Source organism: Pipistrellus kuhlii, unplaced genomic scaffold, assembly GCF_014108245.1.
Source record: "Pipistrellus kuhlii isolate mPipKuh1 unplaced genomic scaffold, mPipKuh1.p scaffold_m20_p_16, whole genome shotgun sequence".
Taxonomy (NCBI): domain Eukaryota; kingdom Metazoa; phylum Chordata; class Mammalia; order Chiroptera; family Vespertilionidae; genus Pipistrellus; species Pipistrellus kuhlii.
In genome coordinates this window covers 20,808,498-20,817,538 of record NW_023425471.1, presented here as the reverse complement: position 1 = coordinate 20,817,538, position 9,041 = coordinate 20,808,498, and the positions used below count along the sequence as shown (strand labels likewise).

The 9,041-nt window shown below is 37.7% G+C and overlaps 1 pseudogene; it reads right to left on the bottom strand.

The window, feature by feature from the left end:
* Nucleotides 1-231: 231 nt before the first annotated feature.
* On the bottom strand, nucleotides 232-729 carry LOC118720209 (annotated as a pseudogene).
* Between the last annotated feature and the right edge of the window lie 8,312 nt (nucleotides 730-9,041).

Below are 9,041 nucleotides of genomic sequence, written 5' to 3'. Positions count from 1 at the left end.
ACAGAAAGAGAAATAAATGTTAATTTAATGTTTAATGTTTAAAGGAATGCATTTATTGGTTGATTCTTGTATGTGTTCTGATCCCAGATTAAACCAAAAAACTTGGTGTATGGGGACCATGCTCCAAATGAGTACCCAGCTAGGATGAAACCTATGATCTGATTAACCAATGTCACCCCAATAAATTTAATTTAAAAAATTAAAGATATATCTACCACAGCGAGATTTTGTCTATTCTTGCAGGGTCAATATTTTGGCAATCTGAGAGCTCTGAGAGCAACAAGTTTGTTTTCAAGAGCACTTATTTTCTGTAGTGCTTCCTTATATGCCAGTGGTGTCTTCAGTTGAGGCTCTCCTAGAGATAGGTTTGATAAGGAAAACTCCCTGCTTGGGAGCTTCTCAAAGAAAGAAAGGTCATCCTAAAGGGGTTGCATTGACCTGACCTCTGTCCTTCGTTTTATTGAGTTCATCCTTCTTTGGCTACCCATCCAACAATCCAACAAAATCAAAATATGTTATTATAGTTTCTCCTGGGTTACTGGGGCTCCATTCTGTTACAGGGCTGATAATCTGAAACTGAACTCTTGGACTAAGTCAGATATAAATTAATATTGAGTTTCTTTAGGATACTTTGAAATGAGCCATATGACTTCCCAGAACAAAGTACCAACTGCTTACTCTAACCCATTGTCAAACCATTCTAATTAAATGCTTAATTCAGTCAAGCATTGAGATAGCAGTTTCTCCAAATTTGCATTTCAGTTGCTTCAGGCATACATAGCAGCCATGGTCCTTAAAGCATCCTATCTAATAAAAGAGTAATATGCAAATTAACCACCACTCTGCTACACCCACCAGCCAAAATTTACAGGGAACTCATACAATTTAACACAAGGAAAATAAACAATCCATTCAGAAAATGGACAAAGGACCTAAATAAATACTTTTCAAAAGAGGACATATAGAAGGCTGAAAGACATATGAAACTATGTTCAAAGTCACTATTCATCTGAGAGATTGAAATCAAAACAACAATGAAGTACCATCTCACACCTGTCAGAATGACTATCATCAACAAAGACAAGTGCTGGTGAGGATGTAAAGAAAAAGGAACTCTCCTACACTGCTGGTGGGAATGCAGACTGCTGCAACCACTGTGGAAAACAGTATGGAGTTTCCTCAAAAAGTTAAAAATGGAACTTCCATTTGACTCAAGAATCCCACTTCTAGGAATATATCCCAAGAAATCAGGAATACCAGTCAGAAAGGACATATGCACCCCTATGTTCATAGCAGCACTATTTATAATAGCTAAGATTTGGAAACAGCTTAAGTGCCCATCAGCATATGAGCAAATTAAAAAACTGGTGCATCTACAGTACAATGGAATACTACTCTGCTGTAAAAAAACAAAACAAAACAAAAAAGGGACTTTTACCATTTGCAACAGCCTGGATGTACCTGGAGAGAATTATGGTAAGTGAAATAAGCCATTCAGAGAAAGATAAATATCACATAATCTCACTCATTTGTGGAATATAATGAACAATATAAACTGATGAACAAAAATAGATCCAGAGACAGAGAAACACCAAAAGGTCTGTCAAACCTCTGAAGGAAGGCAAGAGAGGGCAGAGATTATGGGGGTGTGTAAGAGAGCAACCAAAGGACTTGTATGAATGCATATTAGCATAACAAATTGACATGAATACTTGGGTGGTAGAGGCTTTTTCTGAGGGGTGGGAGTGGTTGGGGAGGGGTTGATGGGGGGAAAGGAAACATGTAATACTTTAAACAATTTTAAAAAGAGAAAAATTTATTTTAAACAATTTTTAAAAAAGAAAAATTATTTATTTTTGAAAATAAATAATTGAAAATAAAGGAACAGGAGAAATTAGGAGAAAAACACAAATAGAAGTCAAAGTGAAACAATGGAATTAAATAAGAAATCAATAAGAATAATATCCATAAAATATTCAAATATTTTTTAAAAATATACAATCTGGCAGAAGCCGGTTTGGCTCAGTGGTAGAGCCTCGGCCTGTGGACTGAAAGGTCCCAGGTTCGATTCCGGTCAAGGGCATGTACACTGGTTGTGGGCACATCCCCGGTAGGGGGTGTGCAAGAGGCAGCTGGTCGATGTTTCTCTCTCATCGATGTTTCTAGCTCTCTATCTCTCTCCATTCCTCCTCTCTGTGAAATATCAATAAAATATATATTTTTAAAAATATACAATCTGCTCATAAATAATACATGAATCAAAGAAAAAAATATTAGAAAAATTGTAAAATATTTTAGCTGTATAATAATAAAAAAATGTATTAAAATGAGTCATGCATCTAAGCAGTACTTAGAGGAAAAAGGACTGCATGAAAAGATAAAGGAATTGAGAGATACAGATTGGTAGTTATAGAATAGTCATAGTGATGTTAAAGTACAGGAAATATAATCAATATTCTTGTAATAATTATGTATAGTGCATGTTTGTATTGGAAATATCAGAGGGAACACTTTGTAAAGTATATGATTTTCTGTTACAATTATAATTATCTAGTTAGTAATAGGAAAAAAGCAAAGGGAAGGCCAGGCATTTAAGCATTGTCATCTGGGCAGCTTCACTGGAAAGCTGCAATTTTACACTCCCCAGGGAACCAACTGCCCATGTCCATCCCCTGCAGATGAAGGGAAAGGGACAGGACAAAGAGGAAAATGGGCACATGCCCAGTAAGGCCAGGGTGAAATTAGGAAGATGCAAACATGTCAATCTAGCCTGGGGACCCATAGATTGCCTAAAAGGGGTAGAGCCACTACAAGCATGCAAATCCTGGAACATTAAAATCCCCAAAGAAATTATCTCTCTCTTGTTCCTTTGGCTTTGCCTCTGCTACCTTGCACTCATCCATGTTCCCTCCATAGCCATGTGGTCCTAGAAGGGATATGTCCCATGGCCAAGTGGACCCCATGCAATAGGCTACATCTGGTAACATAAACTAATATAGCCAGTTGCTGAACTGTGCTGTCCAAATATAGAGCAGAAACTCATGGTAATGGCTTTAATCCTGGTCTGCTGAAGACACAGTTGGACTTTTTTCTTGGTGGGACAGAGGGAGATGGGACTGGGAAACTCAGGGGTTTAATGTCATGTCAATAAATACCAATTATTCCCCTGTGCGAGTCTCAGAAAAGTCCTTTTTTCATGACATTGGAAGAAGTCCACATCCACTGACAACCGGTAGAGACAGGGCGAGCACCACACTGATAACATAACCACTATGCTGTACATATGAAAGTAATACAAAATAATATTGAATGTAACTCTAACTAAAAATTTTAATTATACTACAACCCAGAAATTCTGCTTTTGGGTGCTTACCCAAAGTAAACAAAAACACAAATTTAAAAGGGTATATGCACTCTTATGTTCATTACTAAATGCCCAGTGCATGAAAATTCATGCACTGGAAGAGAGGGTCCCATGGCCCGGCCTTTCCCCTCTCGCAGTCCAGGAGCCCTCAGGGGCAGGAGGCAACTTGGCAATCAGAGGAAGGCAATGGACCCATCATACCTCTGCTGCTGCCACTGCCAGGAGCGCAAGCCTTGGCCAGCCCTGGTTGCCTGATCCTCGTACAGCCCTGGGCAGCTGGGAAGATGCCATCCAAGGCTTTCCTGTGCCTCAGGCATTGGCTGGGAAGCTGACATCTGAGGCTTACCTGCATCTTGGGCTAGCCCTGGGCAGTTGGGGGGCTGAGGAAGGGTTCGGCTGCACTGTGCACAGACTGCCTCTGCCCTGCCCTCCCCTCCAGGGCTGGGTGAAAAGATTGTAGGCCTCTGGTGGGGGTGAGGGGACTAGGCACTGTCATCTTGTGGCTATGGGCACCGCCATCTTTATCACAGTGTGATGGTAAATTTACATATCACCCCATTTTTAGATAGGATCATATTATTTACAATAGCCAATGTATGGAAGCAACCTAGGTGTCTAACAATAGATGAGTGGATAAAGAAGATGTGAGAGACAAAAAAATGGCAGTGGAGATGTGTCCCAAGCCTTGTCCCAGGGCAGAAAGAAAGAACAGCTGAGGGTTGCACGGAGAGTGTTTGTTAGCAAGTCAAGGGACAGCTATACTCCAGGAGAATGTGGGGGACTGCTGGACGGGTTTCCCCTGACTGGGAAACCCTCAATGCTGCTGGGTTCCCTCCCAGAGCCACCAGCTTGGATGCAGAGACTGCACCATCTTGAAGGGAAAAGTAGATGTTATCAGAAGACTAGAAATCTACAACCGTGGCGCCCAGTGAACAGCTGCAAATACCAGAATACTGGTCTCTAATTGGCACAAACATGCAGATTCAGAAGAGTTCTACTCTACATCATGGAAAGGTCAGATTTCGCCTGAGATAAGGAGAGAGAGAACTACATAACCAGACATCCGGAGAAGGGAGACCATGGGAAGACAAAGAAACAGCATGCGTATGAAAGAAAAGCAGGAATCACCAGAAAAGGAAATAAATGAAATGGGGACAAGAAAACTGTCAGAGGAAGAATTTAGAGAAATGGTCATAAGGTGGCTGAAAAGAATGCAAGACAAATTTAACAATATGAGTAAGAACCAAGAGGAAATGAAGAATCAAGAAGAAATGAAAAATGACATTGCTGCTGTAAAAAATTCAATAGAAAGCATCAAGAGTAGACTAGAAGAAGCAGAGGACTACATCAGAGAGTTAGAAGACAAGGTGGGGAAAAATACCCAAGTGGAGCAGCTTCTAGAAAAAAAAATTAAAAAGCAGGAGGAGAGCCTAAGAGATTTTTGGGACAATAGGAAATAAAACAACATCAGCATAGTAAGGTTTCCAGAAGGAGAGGAAACTGAGAAAGGCATAAAAAGCCTGTTTGAAGAAATAATCACAGAAAACTTCCCTGACATAGGGAAGAAAAAATCCACACAAATCCGAGAAGCTCACAGAGTCCCAAGCAAAATGAACCTCAAAAGACCAACACAAAGTCACATCATAATTAAATTGGCAAACACCAATGATAAAGTAAGAATCTTAAAAGCAGCCAGAGAGAGACAGAAACTTATATCCAATGGAACCCACATCAGATTAGCAACTGATTTATTGACAGAAACTCATCAGGCCAGAAGGGAATGGAATGAAATATACAAAGTCAAGCAAAGGAAAGGTATGAATCCAAGAATACTGTACCCAGCAAGGCTATCAATCAAAATTGAAGGTGAAATCAAGAGCTTCACAGACAAAAAGAACTAAGGGAATTTATTACCACCAAACCAGCAATGCAAGAAATGTTAAAGGGTCTGCTGTTAAAAATAAAAAAATAGGAAGGAAAGAAAAAACACAGGGGAAAAGAATAAAAATGGTGACAAATAAGTACCTATCAATAATAACTTTAAATGTAAATAAATTAAATATCCAAATCAAAAGGCATAGGATAATGGATTGGATAAGAAAACAAGACCCATATATCTGCTGTCTACAAGACCCACCTCAGCTAAAAACTCTTTGGCTTAGTGATAGAGTGTTGATTTGTGGACTGAAGGGTCCCAGGTTCAATTTCAGTCAAGGGTATGCACATTGGTTGCAGGCACATCCCCTGTAGGAGGTGTGCAGGAGGCAGCTGGTCTATGTTTCTCTCTCATCTGTTTCTAGCTCTCTATTCCTCTCCCTTCCTCTCTGTAAAAAATCAATAAAATATATATTTTTAAAAATCTCAGAAAAAAAGATACACAGAGACTGAGGGTGAATGGATGGAAAAAGGTTTTCCAGGTGAATGAAAATTAAAAAAAAAAAAAAAAGCTGGGGTAGCAATACTTATATCTGACAAATTGGATCTGAAAGTGAAGGACATATCAAGAGAGTAGGAAGGCTGCTTCATAATACTAAAGGGAGAAATCCAATAAGAAGAAATAACTCTGGTAAACATACACGTACCCAATACAGTAGCACCCAAATACATTAAAAAAAAAACTCCTGGAGGATATCAAGGGAGAGATTGACAGCCATACAATCATAGTAGGAGAGTTTATTACCCCACTATCACCGTTGAACAAATCCTCTAAACAAAAAATTACCAAAGAAACATCAATCCTCATTGAATCACTAGACAAGATGGAATTAATTGACATCTTCAGAACATTTCACCCCAAAGCCATGGATTATCCATTCTTCTCAAGTGCACATGGGTCATTTTCAAAGATAGACCATATGTTGGGACATAGGCAAAGTCTCTCCAAATTCAAGAAGATAGAAATCATATCAAACATCTTCTCAGATCACAGTAGCATATAACTGGAAATCAATTACAAAAAAAATCAAACACATGGAGACTAAATAGCATGCTATTAAACAATGACTGAGTTACCAGAGAGATCAAGGATGAAATAAAAAACATCATGGTAACAAATGACAATGAAAGCACAACAATCCAAAATTTATGGGACACAGTGAAAACAGTCTTGAGAGGAAAGTTCATAGCTCTACAAGCCTACTGCAAAAATCAAGAAACAATGGTAATAAGTTACCTAACATTACAACTAAAAGAGAGCAACAAGAAAAACCCAGTGTAAGCAGACGGAACAAAATAATAAAGAACAGAGCAGAGATAAATGACATAGAGACCAAGGAAACTATACAGAAGATCAACCAAACCAACAACTGGTTCTTTGAAAGGATAAACAAGATTGGTGAACCTCTAGCCTGGCTTACCAAGAAGCAAAGAGAGAAGACCCAAATAAACAAAATCAGAAATGAAAGAGGTGAAATAACAACAGTCTCCACCGAAATACAAAAGATAGTTAAAAAAAAAATACTATGAACAACTCTATTGCAACAAACTGGACATCCTAGAGGAAATGGACATATTCCTTAAAAAATATAACACTCCACAACTTACTCAGGAAGAATCTAAACATCTAAATAGGCCAATAACTATGGAAGAAATTGAAGCAGTCATCAAAAATCTTCCAACAAACAAAAGCCCAGGGCCAGATGGCTTCACAGGGTAGTTTTACAAAACATTCAAGGAAGAACTAAAACCTATCCTCCTCAGACTATTCCAAAATATTCAAGAGAAAGGAATACTTCCAAGCTCCTTCTATGAAGCCAGCATCACCCTAATACCAAAACCAGATAAAGACAACACAGTGAAAGAGAATTAGAGGCCAATATTCCTCATAAACATAGATGCCAAAATCCTCAACAAAATTCTAGCAAATTGGATCCAGCAGTACATCAGAAAGATTGTACACCATGACCAAGTAGGATTTATCTCAGGAATGCAAGATGGTACAATATCCACAAATCAATAAACATGATACATCACTTAAATAAATTGAGAGATAAAAATCACATAATCATATCAATTGATGCATTAAAAACATTTTATAAAATTGAACCCCCTTTCTTGATAAAAACCATCAACAAGGTGGGATTAAAAGGATCATACCTCAACATAATAAAAAGCTATATATGATAAACCCACAGCTAACATCATACTCAATGGGCAACAACTAAAAACATTTCCCTTAAGAAGAGGAACAATAAAGGGAGGCCCACTCTCACCACTCCTGTTTGACATAGTACTGGAAGGATTAGCCATTGCAATTAGACAAGAAGCATAAATAAAAGGCATCCAAATTGGGGGGGGAAAAAGAAGTAAAGCTATCCTTATTTGCAGATGACACGATATTGTATATAAAGAACCCAAAAGACTATATCGAAAAAACTAATAGACTTAATAAATGAATTCAGCAATGTAGCAGGATACAAAATTAACACCAATAAATTTATGGCATTTCTATACACCAATAGTGAATTTACAGAAAGAGATGCTAAAAGAGCAATCCCATTTATCATTGCATCAAAAAAATTAAGATACCTAGGAATAAACTTAACTAAGAAGGAAAAGACCTATACATGGAAAACTACAGGACACTGAAAAAAAAAAAAAAGAGAGAGAGATAGAAGAATACATAAATAGATGGAAGAACATACCATGTGAATGGATAGGTAGAATCAACATCATTAAAATGTCCATACTACCCAAAACAATCTGTAAATTCAATGCACTCCCCATTAAAATACCAATGGCATATTTCACAGACCTAGAAAGAACGCTCCGAAAATTCATCTGAAATAAAAAATAATAACAAAAAAGACTCTGAATAGCCACAGCAATCCTGAAACAGAAGAATAAAGTAGGTGGGATCTAAATACCAGATTTCAAACTGTATTACATAGCCACTGTTCTCAAAAGAGCCTGGTATTGGCACAAGACAGACATATAGACCAGTGGAATAGAATAGAGAATTCATATATCAACCCAAACCACTATGCTCAATTAATATTTGACAAATGAGGCATGGACATACAATGGAGTGCAGACAGTCTCTTCAAAAAATGGTGTTGGGAAAATTGGACAGATGCATGCAAAAAAATGAAACTAGCCTACAAACTTACACCATACACAAAAATAAACTCAAAATGGATACAGGACTTAAACATAAGATGGGAAACCATAAAAATACTAGAGGAATCCATAGGCAGCAAAATCTCAGACATATGCCAAAATAACTTCTTCACTGATACTGCTCCTAAGGCAATGGAAGCTTAAAAAAATTAATAAATAAACAAATGGGACTACATCAAATTAAAATTCTTTTCCACAGCAAAAGACACCATCAACAAAACAACAAGAAAGCCCACTGTATGGGAGAACATATTTGCAACTGTTATCACTGATAAAGTTTTAATATCCAACATCTATAAGCAACTTATACAACTTAATAAAAGAAAGATAGATTATTCAATTAAAAAATGGGCAAGGGACCTAAATAGAATATTTCAAAAGAAGACAGAAGGAAGGCCAAGAGACACATGAAAACATGCTCAGATTCACTAATTGTCCAAGATATGCAAATCAAAATAATGCAGTACCATCTCACTCTTGTTGGAATGGTTATCATCAACAAATCAACAAACAACAACTGTTAGCGAGGATGTTGGAAAAATGGAACCCTTGGGAACTG